The sequence below is a fragment of the Peromyscus californicus genome, unplaced genomic scaffold (genome assembly GCF_007827085.1).
Source record: "Peromyscus californicus insignis strain IS unplaced genomic scaffold, ASM782708v3 Scaffold_16__1_contigs__length_79575227, whole genome shotgun sequence".
Lineage (NCBI taxonomy): Eukaryota > Metazoa > Chordata > Mammalia > Rodentia > Cricetidae > Peromyscus > Peromyscus californicus.
The window spans coordinates 59,578,537-59,600,262 of NW_026294458.1; the positions used below are offsets into that span (position 1 = coordinate 59,578,537).

Consider the following 21,726-nt stretch of genomic DNA (forward strand, 5'->3'; position numbering starts at 1 on the left):
ACATATGGATTTAGATATGGATGAATATACATAAGTGTTTATGTGTATTTACCATATGACAAGATGAGGCATGATAAAACAACACATTTCCCTAAAACAGAGATGAATGTTTCCATATTTGACATTTTAATATTCCAGAAACCACAAACATTAATAATTATACTTAAGAAATTTTATTTTTAGCTTTTACCAACAATTGTTTTATTACTAAAATATTTCATTATTAAGAAAGTAGAATTTAATTTTTCTTAACAATAAAATAGGTGAAGAATATGAGATGCTTCTCTGTTTCATGTCTGTTATAATAAAACATAAGGTGGAAATAGTGATAGACTTTTGCAAAGCTTCTTAAGAAATTCATTGCAGATGTTATCCCATTTGTTAAGTACTAAGATTAGCAAAATAACAAATTAAGATAATTAATACAAAATATAGTATTCATGCTCAGTAGGGCTACTCATAGTGGATAATAATTGAAACTGATGTCTTTTTAAAAGGCATCCTAGCCAAGGGCTTTTAATTCATTTTGAGAAGATTACATATCACCATAAACTCAGAGATTAGATCTTTGCAATTATACAAATTGCCTTTCTAATATCATGTCAGTATGAATGTTATGTAAAGATAAAATAATGAAGCTAAAGAGGTTTTTTCTTCCCCAACCATTTTACTGTTGTGAAAATAGTTTAGAGAAAGAGTATACTTGTCTTCTGCTTAAAAAAAATATTAGTTTTAATCCTTTATTTGTTAGCTAATTCCATGGTGGGAATCTTTATAAACTGTCCAACTACATATAAGGAACACATAAATTCAAAGATTGCTAAAAAATCATTACGTTAAATTCTCTTAGTCAGATAGAGAGGATTGCTATACCATTGTTTCTTATTTTTCTTTACCTTGAATTATATGATGAACTACATAGTACAACTTTCAAATTATATTTAAAATATTGCCTCTTGATTTAACAAAAATCAGTTCAGAAATGAATAGGGATTAAAAAATGTGCTGATGAATCAGATGTGGTTAATTGATTTTTATTGTTTCTCTACACGTATGTTTTTGTATGTTTTGCTTAATTACATAAGAAAATACCTTGGTGGATAAAGTCCTCATATTCTTTGTCTAAAATGATCGTCAAAATAATTGTATCATTGTTTTGATACATAGTATCCACTATTGATTCATCTACTGAATTTCAAAATACATTGTTAAACCCTTATTATGCAAGAAATGTTGTTGAAAGCACTCTAAGGAATGTAAGGATAAATAAGATAAATGTAAAAATAAAATGAGAAGTGATGCATGAAGCACAGGACAGATAATGTCACAATGTAAATTCAAGTAGTGTAATCATCACAAGGACACTCGTGTTGGAACTTACACTACTCTTTGGAGCTCCAGTAAGAACTACTTCAGGAAGTTCCCTTGTGTATGCCTGCACCATGCCTTTCGCCCTTTTAGAATCCACACTAAAACCACAATAAGAATAAACTCAACTTTAACCGCACCTTCTTCTTTTATTTTTAGTGAATTTTTTTATTTAAAAAAAAGAAAACTTGTAAGCAAATAAAAACATCACACACCAAAATTAACTAGATACCAGTTGCATTTTCAATGTGATTCAGAAATGAAATGTATGCATGCATCAATGATGGATGGATCAAAAGTTGTTTGAGATAAATTATACAACTATAAATAATAGAAATATAAAAGTATAAATGTACCCAGTAGAAGCGTCTTTCAGAAAATCAGTAAAAATATATTTCCTGAAGGCAGGTGGCCCACTGTGAACTGTGAAATAATATCCCTTTGCATGAACATTTGATGTCAAGGATGCCATCAACTAAAGAGCTTTAGATAGAAAATCAAGAGTTAGGAGAATCTCGTTCTCTCTCTCTCTCTCTCTCTCTCTCTCTCTCTCTCTCTCACTCTCCCTTTCCCCCAATCCCTGTCCCTATTCCTGTCCATGTTCCTCTCCCTCTCCTCTCTGTCACACACACACACACACACACACACACACACACACACAGAGGCACACACACCTCAGAAGAGTGTTTTTACAATAAGTAGTCTAGAGAAGTATTTACACAGGAGGAAAACATTTGGATTTTGGAATCTAGAAGATACTGTAGGATAGATAATTCTTTGTGCAATCCTAGCTGTTGCCTACCTTTTTACTTCAGACTGAACATGGCCACTATTGTCTTGAGGCAAAGCATCTGTTAACACTCTCTCTCTCTCTCTCTCTCTCTCTCTCTCTCTCTCTCTCTCTCTCTCTCTCTCCTCTCCCTCTCTCTCTCTCTCTCTCTCTCTCTCTCAAGAAAAAAATAAAATAAAACAAAACCCTTCAGCATTCAGGCTTACTAACATCCTCCAAGGTGGGAGGAGGAAAGTTCACAAGGCTCAGTGGGTCACTGGAGGTCACATACTGGGCCAGCAACATTGACTACAGATGGAAATCATACATAGTGTACCTACCTGAAAGTTGTTCAGAGATTTCTTCAGTGGTGCAGAATCTGTGTTTCTCCAATATTTTATTCTTAGTGTAGAACTCTTGGGTACTCTATCCAGCAGTAGTTTGCCCAAGTGACTGCCTTTGAATCACTCATGCTTGTGAGAGGAGTAAGCAATCCCAATAAATTCAATGGCTCACCCAGTCGAACTTTGGTGGAGTTCTTTCTTTGGTCTCCTCTTTGGTATCCTCTTTCTCTGATGTCCTCTGTAGATGAAGTGAATAGTCTCTTCAAGAAAAGTCACATAACCCTTATCCAGGAAAATCCCAGCTTATTTGTTGATGGGGACAAAAAGAAGTAGAACATAATATACAAAGGAAACATAAAATAAACCATGCAGTATGCCACAGAGTGAACACATTTCCATAGTACCTATGGAAGTTGTGAGTAAAAGCCAGAACCTCATGAAACAAGTGCCTGTACGACATTAGACTAGAAATGCAAAGAACAGCTAAAAGATGTCAAGAAAATATGTGAGCTTGAATACAATCGGATGTGCCTCAGAAAGTAAGTACAACAATGATCAGAGAACATACAAGTGGGGTGGTTTGAGTGTGAAAGGCTCCCACAGGCGCACATATTTGAATGTGTGGTCACTGGGGAGTGGGACTACTTGAGAAGGATGAAGAGGTGTGGCCTGGTTGGAGGAAGTATGTCACTGGGCTGGGCTTTGGGGTTTCATATGTTCAAGCCAGGCCTAGTGTCTCTCTCGCTCTCTCTCTGCTGCCTGCTAGATGTGGAACTCTGGGTTCCTTCTCCAGCACCATGCTTCCCTGAACAGCACCATGCTTCCCTTCATGATGATAATGGTCTAAATCTCTGAAACTGTAAGCCAGCCCAATTAAATGTTTTCCTTTATAAGAGTTGCCATGGTCATGGTGTCTCTTCACAGCAATAAAAAGTCTCACAAAGAAAACAGGAAACCATTAAAAAAAATCACCACTAAACATGATGCAAATGAAATAATAACGGTAGAGTAAAAATTAAAAGTCAAAGATCTAAAAATAACAAAATCCTGACTAACCAGAAATGCCTGGTTACATGTGTGTATTTGAAGCCCCTGCAGAAGACAGCAAAACAAATTAAAAGAAAAACATGAAGGTATAATTCTTGAAAACTCATGAGAGATTACAGGACAATCATTGTATATTTCCAATTAGGTGATATACTTAATGAGTCAAGGTTGTAGATACAGAAAGAATAGTTAAAGCATGAACAGGAAGGGCTGAGGGAAACAGGGAATGAGGACTTGTATAATGGAAATGGAGTTTCAGTTGGGAAACTGGAAATGTTCCAGTGAGACATGCTGGCAGTAACAAGACAATGATATGCAAGTACGTAATGCCATTGTACTGTACAATTAAAATGATTCGAACACTAGGCTTCTGGCAGTGTGCATTTTGTCACCAAAATTTCATGAGACAAGATGACTTTGCATAGCCCAAAAAAAATGAATATCTTGGGTTATAGAAACTTGACCAAGACTACGTAAAAGATAGTATTGTACATTAAGGGTAAGTAAACGAGCATAAATACCATGGCACTTGTGAAAGGCAAAAGAAATCAAGCTTCTCTCAAATTTCTCCACAGAAATTTTTAATACTAGTAGTCAGTGAGCCAATAAATAAAGGATGCTTAAGTAAAGAAAGCAGGAACCAAGTATTTTATATGCAGACAAATCATACTGAAGTATAAATATATAGATAATTATTTCACACATGCTAAAACCAGAATGTCATTCATAAAAGACCTTCTAAAATATTACAGAAGGAGGGGACTTCAGGTAATTAAATAAGCCTAGTAAAAATATGAAAACAGTGGAAAGAAAGAGTAAAATATATCTAACTGCAAAATAAACATGACACAGGTAAGTCAGAAGGGGAAACTGTATTTCCTGATTATTAAAAAATTATCAAGAAAAAAATGGAAAAAGAAAGTAATAAAATGCTAAATAAAACTAAGATTATAAAGAACGGGGAAGCAAAGAATAATCATGCATGGAAGACAAAGATATTCATATATATTTACAATCATCTTGCTGTCTACAGGAAGCTAGTTCCTGAAATACCTAGAAATCCCAAAATCTGAGGTTTCTCAAGTTTCTTGTTTAAATGGCATCGTATTTGCATATTCATACCCTTACCAATACTCCAGATCACCTCTAGATCACCTACAATACCTAAAATAAATGTTACATAAATAGTGGGAGTGATGGAGTTTTATTTTTAAACACTTTTTACTGGCATATTAAACGAAATTTGCTCCTATCATTGAGGTATAATATAAGGTCTAGATATATGTACACATTGTATAAGGTTTAAACCAAGTTAAACACATGTGTCTCCTCTAAGATTTATCATTAAAATATCTTGTAGCTTTTCTGAAAAGTACTGTAGGTATCTGTTAACTGTAATCATTCTTACTGCACAGTAGTGCACAAGAGGAATTTATTTCTAAATTTGTATTTTTTAGTACGTATCATAATTGCATTTATTTAATAACTGGTACAAAAAGGATAGAAGTTAATGAGATACCATCCGATGTTTCTGGGCATGTACACATTGCAACATTTTTCTCTTTAAATAGCACCTTTACGACAAAAGTTTTCAAGATCCTTTCTTCTAACTTTGTGAATGGACAGTGCCTCTTACTCTTAAGTCACTGTCCTTTCATGTGATTTAACCAACTGTTCTTCATCCTATTTCCCTCCACTCTTTCCATCCCTCGTCACTACTCTCCCACTCTCAGCTTCTACGTCAGCTTTTTAGATTTCACTTACAGTTCTTATCTGAGCTACAAAATGCCACCAATTTTGAGTTTAGAAATAACCCTAATGTCATGTTCATATTAGTAGAGGGTAGGTTGCATTACATTATCTTCCATGTGTAGCACAGCCCACGTCTTATTTCGTTCTTGAATTTATCCTATATACACGTGTCCCAGAGGAGTGTTTATACTACCCTCGTTGCATGGTAAGTGCTTAATATGCTTTTTGTATTACAAAGAGTAAAAGACTAGTGGGTATTGTATATCAATGCAATGATGCAATTGTTCTGTTAATTTTAAACGAAATATGAGGAATTATACGAAGTGTTCAGTTTGTGGTCCATTGACACTGTCACTTTGTGGCTGCTTTGTCATAATGTCATGGTGGAGAGCCCCTTACAGAGCAGACAGAGCTTCTAAATTCATGGTATGTATGGGAGAGGGGTGGGGTGGGGAGGGAGAACACAGGGTGATAGACTAAATGCACGTATAGTTAAAAGTTACTGTGTTATTTTGAGTTAACTCAATTAGAAAATGCTTATTATTTTAAGAAGTGTTGAGAGCATAGAATGCGAAGCAGTTATAAAAGGGAATGTGTGAGAATTTTTCATTACATATCTTCTATAAATTTTCAACTGTAGTTCCTAACTAAAATTTAAAGGAAAATAAAAAAAATAGTAGGTTACTTGGAAAAAAAGAATTGATCAGTTAAGCAAACCAGACCATAAGACAGAATATTTGGATCTTGGTTCAGGCTCAATTGCTAACGCTCATTGTTAGTGCGCAAGCCACTTAATATCCACAGCCCAGATTCCCAATCTGTGAAACGAGGGGGCTGGAATCAGGGATCTTCAAGTTTCTTCCTCCTTTAATATTCTGTGAGTCATGGTTTAATACAGTGTTCACCAAACTGTAGCCTAGGAAAATGGTTTTGGAGGCCAGCCATTTTCCACCATTTTATCAGCATGTCTGTTTCCTGCTTCTTTGAATCACGCAAAGAAAGAATAACTAACTGCCTTGCCAATCCCAGAATTATGAATTCAAGCCATGTAAAGAATAAATATTGGAAAATTCAAGATAACACCCTATTAAAAGGAGTCAAATCAAAATAACTGCAGGAAAACTTGCTAAAATCTGAATACCAAGCTGTCATTTGAGGCATCATAGAAATATTAAGATTATAGCATATCTTAACATAATGATATAATGTAAATCTACAAAAATCTTGGTGTTATCATTTTTAGATTATGATATCTCTTTTGGGTAAACTTAAGAAATGTTTCTGATCATTATAAGATTAAATTCAATTAAAATTGGAAGTGAAACTTTCCCATCATGCTGTCTGTCAACTTGTGATGTAGCTGAACCTATTTCTGTCTTCTTATGGTTATAAATTCAAATCAGTGTTCTGGCTCTGCATCTTATAGAATTAACTATTGAAGTGAGGTCTTGTATCCTCAATAACATTCATAACCCTACAACAGTTTTAATAGGTGCTCAAATCTGGAGCTGCATGGGGGCAGACATCCTGCTTTTATGAAATGAGTCAATGAGAAAATTAAGTCTAGAATTTTCTATCTAGCAAGCCATACACAAAGAGAAAAATCACTCACCCAAGCAGGAGAACAGACGGTTTGCACGACAAAAATATTTGAACAGTTGTAAAATAGAGTTAGTTAGCTGACCAAACAAAGGGGAATTTGATACTCCAGTATTTCCTTTACCAGCCTGAAATGTATAACTGTGACATGGACGCAGAGCCATTGTCTCCAAACGCAGAGAGAAGGCAGTCCTTGAGAACAACATTTGCAACATTTCCTGCAGCCTCCACTTAACCCTGGAAACAGTGGAAATAGCAGGCATGTCACTGCTAGTAGCATGTCTGACTACATTTCTTTGCTCCTTGATCTAGATGTGCTCTTTGTTTTCTGGAGACCTTCCTAAAACTATCGCTCTCTCCTTCAGAAAAAAAATGATATAACTACTTGAAATCTTTCACTACTCCTGGAGTCAGAAATCCCTATGCAAATGGCCCCACACACACCCATTCCTGTATGACAGCAGGTTTACGCATTACCTTTGTTTTTCACACATAAAGTATGAAATATATATATGCAAGTATATATAAATATAAACATAAGTACAAATATAAATATACATGCATATATACACATATAAGTACACACACACACATATCACATACAGCTATTTAACTTCTTAAAATTCAAGTGCAGAATTGAACATTTTCCAATAACTTTTATGATAACAAAAGCAAGATCCAGTGAGGGCACTAAAGACTGCAACCTCACATCTTCCTAATTCTGAAAAGGCTGCTTTGTCACATGAACCAACAGTTTGGGCATTTCTACTTAAAGGCATGTTGTTCCAATTATCCTCAATTATCATGGCAATTACATGTTTTAAATTTTAAAAATGTATTTGTGTGTGTGAACATATATATGAGCGTATGTGTGTGAGCATATGTATGAGTGTGTGTGTGTGTGTGTGTGTGTGTGTGTGTGTGTGTGTGTGTGTGTGTTGCATGTAAATGGAAATATACGTATGCCAGGGTGCACTACACGTAGAAGTCAGAGGGTAGCTCTTCTGCTTCCATTTTGTTTTTCGGCAAGGCCTATCCTGTGCTCCCTGCTCCAGGCTAGGTGGCCCTTTAACTTTTGGCCAATTTTCTTGTCTTCGCCTCCCATCTCACTGTAGGAGGATCACGGAAGAGTGCCATCACAGCTGGCTTTTTCTTTCTTTTTTCATTTTACATACCAATCGGGGTTCCCCCTCCCTCCGTACCTCTCTACTCCCTACCTCCCCCATCCCACTCCCTATCCCTTCCTCAGAGAGGGTAAAGCCTTCCTTGGAGAGTCCACAGAGTCTGGGGTACTAAGCTGAGGCAGAACCAAGCTCTTCTCCTCTGTGTCAAGGCTGAGCAAGGTGGCCCACCCTAGGGAATGTGTTCCAAAAAGCCATTTCGTGCACCGGGGATAAGTCCTGGTCCCACTGCCAGGGGCTCCCCAAACAGATCTAGTCACATAACAGGGATCTTGGGATTGAGTCCACAGGCTCCGGTGACAAGTGCTTTTACCCGCTGAACCATCTCCCTGGTCTCTGCTCTAACTTTTCACTCTTAGTCTTTCATTAACCGTTTATTATATAATTTACTTTCATTTCATTTAGCACATTCATGATACACATAATGTATCCGAAATTCTCTTTGTATTCATCCTCTACTTTTTATTGTGTTAAATTACCACATTATTCCCAAACAAAAATGCATTGCAACAACATGTAAACTAAAACGTTATGATAAAGTATTACAAAAAGTGTCACACTAGATCTTAACAAGTCATTTGCTCTTTCTAATTTCTGTAAGATCTTTATGGAGATAACAACAACAAAAAAATAAAACTCTCAATTTGTTCAATTAAGTTCCTTGCCTTTCCCTTGTCTTCTGAAGGAAATTCAGGCTGTCATAAAACTGAACCATGAAATATCTCTATCTGGATAAAGAATTTTATAGAAAATGTTGTAAAAAGCATAATTTAAATTACTTGTTCTTTCGAAACTTAAGTCCTAACAGCTAAAAAAAAAAAAAAAAAACAAGTACAATTTGAACTAGTCAAGATTTGACAAAAGAAATGAAACCAGTTATTATCCACGGGAGACCAGAAAGGAACAGAAGAAAAAAATTAACTGGGCTTAAAATAGTAAAAATATTAGATTCATGAATTATTCATAATGCTAATCTGGATAGGATAGACTCAAACAGAAAAAAACTATTGTGCTGTATATATTCCTAATATATGACCATTTTCCACCTATAGAATTTACCAATATTACCATTTTAATATCAAACTGTCCTAGCTCTGTTACTTAATATTTATGCATATATATGTTCAAATCATTTTTTTTTATTTTCGGTTTAAACATACTGGTGTTTGCAAGAGTAATCCAACCTTGGAGAAACTTTTACATTCATGTTTTTATTCCTTCAACCTACCTACTACTTCCAAGTACCTTGGATACAGGCCGGCTCAGCAATCATTGCTGTTCACCAAGCTGTTTGTATTTCATTTAAGGACCTTTAAGTTAGCAAACGCCTTCTGGGCGTCCCACATCACCAGAAAGCAGGCCTAGAAATATCTTTACACCACCCCCAAGTTCACCAGAACAGAAAATCCTTGAATCTTTCTTGCACTGAAGGTAGCAAAGTTTCTCCTTAAACTCGAGGTAGCCTATCATAAGGTAGCTATTGATGAGAATAGTCTTGAGACATATGTATCCTAACTCCATCTTTATTCATTCCCTAGTCTACTGTTCAGTGGGAGACTCTCACGGACTGTGTGCAACAAAGGCACACAGTGGAAAAGAGCAGGCTGTGCTCTACACATCTAAAATAGTCCATGGGCAGAGGTAATAAATTTCCACACAAGCTTCTAGACAGCTGGTAAAGTCAGCTCAGCCAATCTGTAGCATTCTTATTTTCCTTAAAACAACTACGGATTTGTTACTGTTGCTCATATTTTGTAACCATACACCTTCCCACTCAGCGACCAACTCTGGAAACCCTTCGGAAACCTTTGCTAATTGTTTTCTCTGTATCCTCAATTGTCATGCTTAAAGAAAGGAACCAACATTGCTCCATCCCCCAATAGTTCATTGACTGGTTCCTCTCATCTCTTAACTTTTACCCAATGCTTTTCTTCTGTGAATGTCTGATGATCCCTCGCAGTAACATCAAAGCAAGACTTCATCTCACTCCTGGTTATCTTTTCTCTTAGTTCTCAGTCTTATGCGCCAATGCAATGTAATTTCAGCTATTTGAACTTCGCAATTGCCCTCAAAGTGTGTTCCAACAGCACCTTTGTATATGTATCTATCTGTACTGCTTCATACCGCTTCACAACACTCCACTGCATTCTGTGTTTCACTGTGACTTTTTTCTGTTTATCCTTCATTCTTAATTTAACCAACTTTTCCTCTGCGATGTTTCATAATCTCCCGTGTAACCAGACAGTCATTTTTCTGTCTATTCTGTAGTAGTAGAAACACATTTCAGCATGAGATTGTGTTTCTCACCACTAGTTTGTATGGTTTCATTGTTTTCTGCTTGTTTTAGAAAATGTCTCATTGTAGTGTAGGTTTCCCTAAAACTCTCTATGTAGCTGAGGATAACTTTGAACTTCTAATCTTCCTGATGTGGGCTACCATGCCCAGTTTCATGCTGGTGCTGGGAAATGAGACCAGGGCTTCCTTCACACAGGCTGTCCAAGCACTCTATCCACTGAGCCACATCTTATGATTGGCATAGTGTGTGGACTTCATGGTCACAGTGACAATGTGTTTAAAGTTCCATCTTTGTCTTCAGTTCCTACTACGTCTTACTACTGGACATACAGTAAATATTTTAATATGTATTATACTAAAATGCAATTATAATATAACAACATATGACCTTTTATGGCAAGTGCTGTAACTAAGACATAGGTGAGCTGAGAAAGATGGAGAAGGTTTTGTAACATGAGTTATATTTAAACTTGTTCAGAATTCATGACTGAGGAAGTCAAAGACCCAAGCGGAGACTCTATTGATGCTTTTCTTAATGGTTATATGCCTTTCAAATACTTATGTTCTAAGTATATAATAATGCTATTTTTAACCTTAATCAGATGAACTCCTTATTGTGGTGGGTAATGGTTAATACAGAGACTCAGAAACGTTCAAGTGCTGAAAATAAATGACAGTGTACTCAGTCACAAAGGGTCCTCATATAAACCAACTGTATCCCTCAAGTCTAAGAGAACATTGCAGAAAAGATGACAGAAAGAATGTAAAAGCTAGAGAACAGGAGAATGCCAAAATGTGGTTCATGGATGGAGTTGTGTGAGGAGAATTCTGAGAGCTTGTGAAAAAAACTCCAAGAAAACTAGACAAGCCTCTTGTAAACTCTGATCCTTCTAAGCATGGATTTGTTCTTGGAATGTGCTTTTATTCTGCTCCTAGGTGTAGTAAGTAGGAATGGGTTTGCTCCAGACAGATTGCATATTGCTGCTGACCTTTGTTATTCAAAAATGTTTCCAAGCGTGGGTTGTGCTTGTGTCTGGATACAGCCTACATTCCTGTGAACTTTGGTCCTATGACCTTGCTTAACCCTCAGGATACCTTCAGAACATAAATTGTCTAGTGCACTCAGTAAAGTTGGCCATTTCATGAGACCTAAGTTTGCCTCATTTTTAGCCTCCAGTCTTTCAGGTTCATACTACCCACAAAGCAACAACAGGAGAAAGTGCCACAAAATGCCGTCTTCCATTTATGACAATAACTGCTGCACACATGAACTCACAGCAACTGTGATTATTTGTACAAGACCTGCACAAAGTCAAGCCATTAAAAAACGCCAGCATGATACAGGGCTCCTGGAGCTTCAGGCCCCATATAAATAACTCCTGGTGGTGATGTCTGCTGGAGGAAGGAGAGTTATTTTTCATTGGGGATTAGTCAGCACGTGCAGACTGCCCATACTCCAGTGGGTGACCCCCACACCCATGCATATATGGGCAGACCCCGCCAGACTCCATGTGTTAAAATAAAAAAGGCTATAAACTTAGGTCTGAGATGTTGGGGGTATCCCAAGGAGAAACTGGAAGGAAGAAATGGGTGTGGTTATGATCAAGTTATATTGTATATGTGCATGAATTTCAAAGAATAAACTTTTTTAAAATGGGTGTATGCAAAAATAACTATATGAAAGCAGAAAGCTATCTTAGGAATATATTGATGGAGATCATAAATATCTCAATAAAGGGTATAAGGTGATTATTGACTCTATAAGAAATAAAACATGGCTGGTATTAGCAGATTGGTTTTACACCTCATTTAGTAAAGAAAAGGAACCATAATGCATTGAGCAGAAAGTCAGCTTAGGAAAACGTTATGGGAGTTCACATGCAAGTATATTTTTGTTTGTTTGTTTCTTTGTCTTGAAAATAATGGAAATACTATTGGACAAGTAGATATTACTCATAGATGAGATTGAGTAAAAATGCAGATATAGAGAGAGATAGGGATAGAGATTAATGAAGATGTTGACCTTCTGATAAATTTAAGATCAAGAAATTTAGGCCCAGAACAGAAGAGTGATTTTGACAAATTCACCACAAATCAACACAGTTCTGACTCTATAACATTTTAGAAGGCACATATCCAACAATAATTTAGTATGTGGTTAGAGAAGATGGGGATACAAGCCATAGAGAAAGCAAAATAGGTATGAAGTAATGAGCCTACAGTTTGGGGAACTTTAATTTCTTTTCTGTATCATTATTTTACTTTTCCACATGGGAAAGACTGGTTTACTGAAAGCAGAGACCTTCCCTATTCGTTTGAAACCCCACCACCCAACCATGGTTGGTTCATTTTGTGTAAGTTACATTGGGTTGCTCTCCAACACTGGGTCCTGGCCGCTAAGACTACAGTTTGTGTCAGAGCTTGCTGTTTATTGCTGTTAGATGCATGGGTCTGCCTCTTTCTTACCTGAGGAAGCCTGGTTGCAAATCAAGTGTGTACAATGTTCCTTTTGAAGACCGGAACACTGCAGCTTTAGTGTGTCCTTGCACCAGACATGAAAAAAGGGGAAGGACCAGCTTGAACAATCATTGTCTTCTTGTCACAACTCCACACATGGCTTTAGATTTGACGTATTGAGGTATAGCATGTTTGACGACAAGGCAGCTGCAGAAACATTATCAAAAAATGGCGCATCCACATTAAAGAAATGTATCTTTCAATAAGTGAAATGTAAGTTAAGAAAACAAAAAAAAATTCTAAAATACTGAAATTTGATGGCTCTTAACTTTTTTATTCTATGTAGAAAGCAAACTACATCACACAGGGTCATAGCCCAGGAGAAAACTTTAAAAAAACAAAATATGTGGCAACCACTGAAAAGACCACCTCCTTTTCACTCCAAATGTTTTTTTTTTTTAATTGTAATTTAGATTTATAGAGAAATTATCTCTTGGAATGCACTAACCTTGCACATTACCTGTTACATTTAGATGGCTATAGCTCTTAAGAAATCCAAGTAATTTCTAAAGAGATGAGTTTTAAGACAATTATTTTAATCTTTTCTCCTCCGTTTCCTCTGTAAATTCTAAAGTAATAGGGTAGCTTAAGCCAATAAGTATCTAATTTGAATTTTTAAAATCTCAAAGTCGGTAGGGAATTCTCTTTGCATGATGCAGGGCATTGAAGGGAAACTTGTAAATGGTTACCCTTCTTTTCTGTGTCCATACATGACAGGATCTACTGTTCCTACAGTCGGTTCAGTCAAAGAAACCATTTGACCTGAATGTCTGACCCAATGACCAGCGGATTGACTCAGTGCCCAGCCTTCAGCCCTGCTCTGCCCATGCGTGTCCATGGGCTTTGTTTGCTTGCTGGCAGTTTCCGCATAGAGAACACACAGCATACGCCAGGTGGCCATGTGTCTGAGGCAGACAGGAAAGAACAAAGCAAAAAAAAAAAAAATTCATTTGGACAGAGATGCTTTTCAGCCCTCCAACTGCCAGTAACCGAGAAGAGAAGAAAATGCGATGATGCTTGAATATACTCAACAGTAAACAACATCAAGCCGAGATTCAGATCACAAATCTCCCTCCGCCGCCGCTGACAGGCTCAGCATGCACATGGGGGCAGGAGACAAAGAAATCTGCTCACGGAGGAGGCAATACTGGAGAAGAACCTCACCCTGACTGACGGACTGCCTGCTACCTCTCAGATGGCTGTTTGAGGATATGTTCGATCATAAGCATGTGTTCCTAGGTCAGAAACCTGTTTTGATAAAGGAGAGAACAAAGCAAAAGAAATCAAAATTTGCTTTGTGTTCACATCTTTCACTTCCCCTTAGCATTTAATGTCCTGCTCACCCTCTCCTAGCTCACAAACTACCGAACACAGAGAACAGATGCTCACGCCGTCTCGGAACTGTTAGAATATCATTTGATTACAGAAGCAAAAGGATGTGGCTTCTTTAAGAAGAGAAATGGATAATTTCCCTTACAAATATGCAGTGGCGTACTATTAAGGATGAACACCTTTTCTTCTCCGCAGTTATTATTTAGAAGTTGCTATCAGGTAGATGCAAAACTAGTTCACTTCCGGCCCTCTGACTTCTAATAGCGCTACTAACTTCCTGCCATTAATCTTAAAAAAAACGAGAAAACTGGCATTCAAAACTGTCAGTTGACCAGTCCCAGTTCAGTGTTCTTCTGATTCCAAAACCCGGTCAAGTACCATCACAGAGAACTATTGCCTTGGTTTATTAGTTAAGTCTGTTTGTAAGAGTTTCTTCAGCGTAGTGTATTTTTTTCCTACAACTGCGCTGTTTGTGCTGTTTAACTAATTCAATACAAGTGAGTGTCATTCTACATGTTTTCATATATGAGGAGAGGACATCTTTTGGCATTTCCCCCTTTTTTGAGGAATTTTTTTTTCTCTTTATATCACATCTGACAAATTCCTTCCATTAGTTTCCCCAATATCTACCTTTGCTGTATGTGATTGATTCAAAAAGGCAGAACTAATCACTCCTTTCTGAGTGCCTTGTGAACACATCCTCAAGCCAATAAATAGGCTTTCTGCTTTTTCCCTGCACTGAACGACTTGTCGTCTGTGGCTTTGGCTTAGACCATTTCTGATCACCCAGAAAACAAATCAATTCCTTGTTTTCTTTTGAACGTCCACCCAGGTTACTGTCTTATAATAGTAGAGAAATAAAAAGCCTTTGAGGTGAGAGTGTTTATTTCAATAACAAAATCAAGCAAAACTCTCAGGGGAAAAAAACAAAAAAACAGTACAGGTGTGTGGGCTCCCAAAGTCATGTGAAATGGATGAAATTGCTCTTACAGTGAAGGAACAAAATCGTATTGTCTCTTATCTGACTTTTAAAGCCATTTTGTTGAGCTGAAAATCCTATATTCATAGAAAAGCCTTGCCTGAGGTGTCAGGATCATCTCTGATTATTAAAGGGAGGATTTTAAAGATCTAATTTACTTTTTGTTATGCACTGCTTGCTATTTGCATTCCACTCTGGCTGAACATTGAAGTGAGACAAGCCTTTGTCACCTTGTGTCTGGTCACGTCCCCGCCCCCCCCCCCCCCCCCCCCCCCCCCCCAGTCTCCCTACGCTAGCACAGCAGCATGGCAATGCAGGGCTGCAAACAGCAGCAACATGATTCAGGGGGAAGGTAAAATGGAGAAACAAATGGGGAAAAAAGCAATCCGATTGGGCTCCTAATCAGATGAAAATGTATTTAATGACAACATTTATATCGGTAGCAAGCTTTTCTTTCATAAAACCTTTTCTTTATAATTTCCTAAAATGCAGACACTTAGCCTTAACTACCACACGGCTGTAATATTGGCAGCCAGATGAGTACAGCTTTCAGGGAAAAGAAAACATAATGGGAAATCACTGTTATTTTACAGGTCTTGTAAAAATGAGGGAATCGCACAACCTGAGTGAAAACTCCAGATAGTGTTTCTCCCGGAATCTGCCCGTGGAGAAACCTAGATAGATGGTTTCAGTTCTGAGGTTGATTCCAGAAATGTATTTGGATTTTTAGTTTAGTTTATTCAGACATAACTACAGATTCATCCCGGCAAACAGATGTGTTGTTGAAGGTGAACTTTATGTCTGTTCATTGGCAAAGGAAGTGGAATTGAGAATTTGAACTAATTTCCATTTTTATTATGTAGTATGACGTTTGCTTCTTTGTTCTCTCATAATCAACTTCAGGCCTCATGAAAATACCCTAGCCGATCGTGTCTAATAGGGTTGGATTCCGTGCGCTGAATGTAGAGTTGTTTACGAGTGTTACATCCACCTGTGCACCTGACAGACTTTCTCTCGGCGGAGTAACAAATTGGATTTTTCAAGAGCGAGAGAGATACAAGCTCCTTCTAATAAAGTAAATATGATTCCACTTGTATATGGCTGAATTTTTAAACTAAACTAAAAGTGAATCTTTGGGTCATGAGGTGCAAGAATGGTTTTTCTACAACTTTGTTGAAGAAGATGCTGGACCACCCTCCTTTATCTTACTGATAAGGACCATGTCTGCATACCTTCTGATCCACCCTTGTCAATGGAACCAATTTTCATTCTGTCTTTGTGCTCACAGAAACAACTGCTGTGAGATTTAAGTCCAGTAGGCTGATCTTACTGGACTTAAGTCATAGATTTGTCTAAAAACACCAGGAGGAAGAGAGTTGGGATGCACACCAGTCTGTTCTGACACCCCCTTTCCTCCTGGCCTGATGTCATAAAGGTGACAGTGAGTGTTTCCCTCTGTGACTGATTTGATGAATCATCCACTACAGTCCTCACTCTAGTGGTCCATCATGACTCTATTTTCCATATGTTCTTTTGGCCTTTTTTTTTTCCCCCTGTGGCAATTGTGTGTTATGCCAACTCATATTTGAGCTCTTATTCTTCTTTGCTGTGTGTTATTTCATTTTTCTTGTTGTTCTAATAGAACACACTGACTAAAGCAATTTAAGAGATAAAGGGTTTAATTTGACTCATAGTTCTAGGTTATGGTCCATTTGGGCCTAGAAGTCACCTCAGCAATGGCTTGAGGCAGATAGACACAGGGAATTGTGAAGAAAGAAACAGTGATGAATGTCTGAACTCAAACAACTTTCTCCTTTGTTGCCACCCACAGTTATGGTGAGTCTTTTTCTCACCTTATCTTAATCAAGATCATTCCTCACAGACATGTCCAGAGTTTAATCTCACCTAGTCACTCCCAGACACTGGTCTCCCAGGTGATTCTAGGTTCTGTTGCTCAACAACCAGTATTAGCCATCCCAACTACCAAAGCCTTTTTATGTGCATCATCTTAGATAAACTTTAGAACATTTTTATGATAACACAAATACCTCCTCCTCTCCCCCACCTTCTTTTTCTCTCCTCTCTCCTCCTTTAATTGGGTGTGGTTTTGCTCTATTGCCCAAAGTTCACCGGGTCCAGACTTCTCTTGAACTCATGATCTTCCTCTCTTAGCTTCGTAATGACTGGAATTATATGCAAGGGCTACTATGCCTGGCTTCATCTTTTCTCCTAATAGTCACTCTAGTAAAATAACCCACTGGATAATCACAGATTGATTCTAATTGACTTTCACTTCAAAGACCACTATGACCAAGGTTCTCTAATGGTCTCCTCCTTAACCTCCATGGCAAGGACAGAAAGACTTAGAAGAGATTACAGTGCTTATCGTCTCAATAAGCTGAAGAAGCTGCTAGACTGAATAGATGGGATTTCATGTTGATGGAGACATGGAGAGCAGAATTGTGATTCTCCTGACTGGATATTCTGAAGTCAAGGAGGAAGGAAATAGGCAAGATGCAATGCATTCATTTTCTATTTAAAATATCAAGGAAGACTGATTCCAGAATATACAGTCAAATGACAAACTATATAGGATATCTTTTTGTCCAGTGAATAAGCAAGCCCTCCAAAAGATTTTGAATGTGTCAGGTGTATATAAGACCTGAAGGGCTTCTTACTGACCAAATTTGGTCATTTTGAGCTCAAAATATACAATGATATTTATGTACAAATCATTGAAAAATGTGGACCTCTGAGTTTACATGAAATTAGACAGTGAGAAAAACAGAGAATAAAAGAAAATGTAAAACAAATTAGTTCTTTCTTATAGTAAAACATAGACTAATTCACAGAATAAAGGTAATAACATATCATAAATAATCAAGGGATTATTCACTCCCATGGATAAAAATTTGACGAGTAACAGAACATTTAAGAATCTTAAAGGCTTACTCCTTCCCAAACTGATTCTTATAAGAGAAAACTAACAACTTCACCATGGAAAAACCTTTCAGATATCCCTCAAGCCTGGGAGAATATGTTACCTCAAGACATGCCAGTTTGTGTTGGCACAGAAGAGATGGGCCTCCTCTTCACTTGGGCAGCATGGGAGAGCTGGCTCTGGAGGTATGGATGAGGGAGAATTGGCCCCACCCCATGCTAGGGTGGTGAGGGAGAGCTGGCCCCTGCTAGCTGTAGCACTCCGGAGAGCGTGTGCTGCATCTCACCTGGGGAAAGCAGCAGAGCTGACCCTGGTGGTATGGGTGTGAAAGAGGCGGCACAGGGCAGGTGTGGGAGAGTGTGTGAGAACAGGAGAATTGGCCCTGGCCCTTTTTGGCTTTGGCACTCAGGTAAGGTGGCCCTGCCGGGGCAGCGCTGGAGAGCTGGCCCTGGTGGTATAGGTACGAGAAAGCTGGCCCCAATGGCATGAGCATGGGAGAGCCAGTCCTGCCGCCTTACCAACTACCACAGGCAGGAGAGCTGGTCCCACTCCTCACCTGGGCAAAGCAGAGTCGCTGCCCTGCTGGCACAAGCATAGGAGGGTGAGCAAGCTGACCAACTCAGCTACCACCCAGATCCAGATTCAGTACTTTAAGTTGGCCCACCCCAACGTCTACCTCGTCTAAGAACTTCTGGAGCATGTGAAGACCCAGAGCTGCAGGATCTCCATGACACAGCAACAACAGGCTATCCAAGAGACGTCTCAGTGAGGATCCAGTACTGATAGTATAGCAGAAGCCAGAGGCCTCAAACCAGACCAATGACTCATTACAAGGAACATTTGCAAACAAAACTGTTTTCCCAAAAGGGTAGACTGGGTAACACACCATGACACACCACAGCTTTCACAGTGAGATAACTTTTTGTTTCTTTGTTTGGGTTTTTTGTTATTTGTTTTTAATTTTCATTTTTATTTATTTTTTATCATTTTTACTTTTTGTTTTATTTTGGGGGGATGTTGCAAGGGCAGAGGGAGGATATGGAAGGATAGGGAGGTGAATGAATTGGAGTGCATGATATGAAATTCACAAAGAATCAATAAAAAAAATTTTAAAAAACGAAATTAAAGAAAAGACATGCCGTTTTGATGCAAGGATGATTTTGCATTGAAGAAACTTTTAAAAAGAGAGGATTTTGACATTGGTTTCCAGCCAGATCTACACCAAATAAATAGTGGTCAAGGGATTTCCCCAACTTGATTAGCGTGGACTTTCTCGCTTTTCCTCGATATGCTTACGTATTTCATCTAAAGTTATGCTTCCTAACCCAGGTTCAGTTTCATTCTGTATGGCCAACCTCTGCAAGTAGAAAAGCCAGAACTAGATTTCAGACTTTTCCAACTGTCAGCTTTGTACCCAAACAAACTAGTCATTGCTGTCCCTCAGAAGGAAAGCTGCCTCTCACATATAAAAGAATCTTCGTCTTGGACGGTTCTGTATCTTCAAAGGTTGTTTTGAAATGTTGATGTACCATATAAGTAAAAAAAAAGTCTCCAAGCAGATTAAATGCATATATAAATACATAATATAGCCCACTGACTCCAGTTGGCAGAGTTATATCTTTAGGATAAGAGGCAAAACACTCCCCAAGGAAGTTGGAGACTCCTTTTTCCTGCTGCCAAGTCCTCCCCACCGACTCACACACGCTGACTAATGCATATGCTTATATTGTAAGGTTCCAGGCACTGGTCTTCACTGTGGCCCGGGGTAAGGAGACGTCCTAGTGCAGCCTCTGAGTTCCATCTCTTGTCCTCTGCTACATTTCTAAGGTCTTTCTTGTTTGCACGTGCATGGCCATGAGCAGCATAGGTGTCCTGAAGCCCTCGATTCACATTCAATAACATTAAATATGAAATTCATTTTGTAATTTTTAAATGTTGCAACATACACATACAGTATTCTTTTAGAAAAAATAAGAAGTACAGCTATAAAGCACTCATTTAGTCTGTTGTTTTAATTTTCTTACTCAAGCAAAATATTATCACAGATCTCTTTTTATTTGACAGTCAGCAGAAATAATGTTGACTTTGCCCCCCTCTTATGAATGAACCATTAGAACTCTGAAATTTCCTTCCATTCCTTCTTAAGGACCTCCAACTCCTGTCACGTCACTTTGTACCTTCTGTTGTAGCAGCTTTCACTATCATTGACATCCCCTATTGCAAAATCTTCCATTAAAGAAACAAGTACAAGATATTTATTTATTACATTGATTATGAACAGCTGGGTTGTTTCTTGTTTAAAATATTAAAGCAAAGTTATTGGGGAAATGAGCTTTTCTGTGCGTGATTTCTGTTGCCGAAAAACCTTAATCTCTATTATTTATGTATATATGAGTAGGCTGATCATGTACACATTTAGCTATTGTTAATACTGCTAATTATTTTTCTAGCAGTGGTTATTGAAATAATTTGACTGTTGAATCAACTTATCATTGCATTAGTTATATAATTTTTGAGCTATCTATTTGATTCGTGCCTTTACTAACACTTAGTATTTTCAGCCTTTTGAAATTGAGGTTAGACCACGGTGGTGGTGCATGCCTTTAATCCCAGCACTCGGGAGGCAGAGCCAGGCCAATCTCTGTGAGTTCAAGGCCAGCCTGGTCTACAGAGCAAGATCCAGGACAGGCACCAAAACTACACGGAGAAAGCCTGTCTCGGAAAAAAAAAAATTGAGGTTAGGGGCAACAAGATGACTGAGCCCCGGCTGCCCATGCCTTAATGGTCTGAGTTAGGCTCTCCTATCCCACTTCAAGGCAGATGAAGAGAACCAATTTCATAAAACTTTCTGACTTCCACACAAGGACTGTAGTATAAGTACCCACACAAATAATGTATGCATACACTAAATAAAAAATTAAAGTATTAAAAAATAAAATTGATGTTTATTCTTTTGGGGGCACAATGTTGTATTGTATGGCTTAAGTTGTAGCATAAATCTTAAATGGTTTTATTAATAAAAACAAACCTGGGGCCAGTTATTGGGGTGAATGCTGGAAGATCAGAGAAGCAGAACAAGCCACAGCTACCTCACCTTGCCAATTCCTCAGCTGATCCTGTTTCCTCAGACTGGATGCCTCTGAGTCCTTATCCAGAATGAATCTCAGCTGAACTGCTTCTCGAAAGCCTGAAAGCTTAACCAGACCAAAAACTTCTAGTTTCTGGTCTTCACGTCTTATATACCTTTCGGTTTTCTGCCATCACTTCCTGGGATTAAAGGTGTGAGTTACCATGCCTGGCTGTTTCCAGTATGGCTTTAAACTCACAGAGATCCAGATGGATCTCTGCCTTTGGAATGGTAGGATTAAAGAAAGGAGTGTGCTACCATTTTCTGGCCTCTATATCTAGTGGCTGTTCTGTTCTCTGACCCCAGATAAGTTTATTAGGGTACACAATATTTTGGGGAACACAGTATCACCACATTAAGTTTATACTGAATTGAGGAAAAATGAATCTGACCAAATTTTCATGTGGCTACTGGCCGTTTTGGCATTGATTTGTTTAAATCATTCTTAATATTTTGTTCAATTATTAGTTATGAT

The 21,726-nt window shown here is 38.0% G+C and overlaps 2 long non-coding RNA genes across 8 annotated transcripts in view; one reads left to right on the plus strand and one right to left on the minus strand.

Annotated features, from left to right (window-relative positions):
• The window catches only part of LOC128112177 (uncharacterized), a 610,610-nt gene extending 588,964 nt beyond the window's left edge, over positions 1-21,646 (plus strand). The window contains exon 14 of the long non-coding RNA XR_008218880.1: positions 16,087-21,646. This is a non-coding gene — a long non-coding RNA (uncharacterized LOC128112177). The remainder of the gene's footprint in view (positions 1-16,086) is intronic.
• LOC128112178 (uncharacterized) overlaps positions 1-21,726 on the minus strand; it is a 149,494-nt gene that overhangs the window by 110,167 nt on the left and 17,601 nt on the right. For 5 of the 7 annotated variants that reach the window (XR_008218890.1, XR_008218888.1, XR_008218891.1 and 2 more), the window contains exon 2: positions 12,822-13,019. The exons of 1 other annotated variant lie outside the window; for it this stretch is intronic. This is a non-coding gene — a long non-coding RNA (uncharacterized LOC128112178). Of the gene's footprint in view, positions 1-12,821; positions 13,020-14,036; positions 15,419-21,726 lie in introns of those variants that run through there. One more of the 7 variants, XR_008218886.1, reaches the window with a different exon arrangement.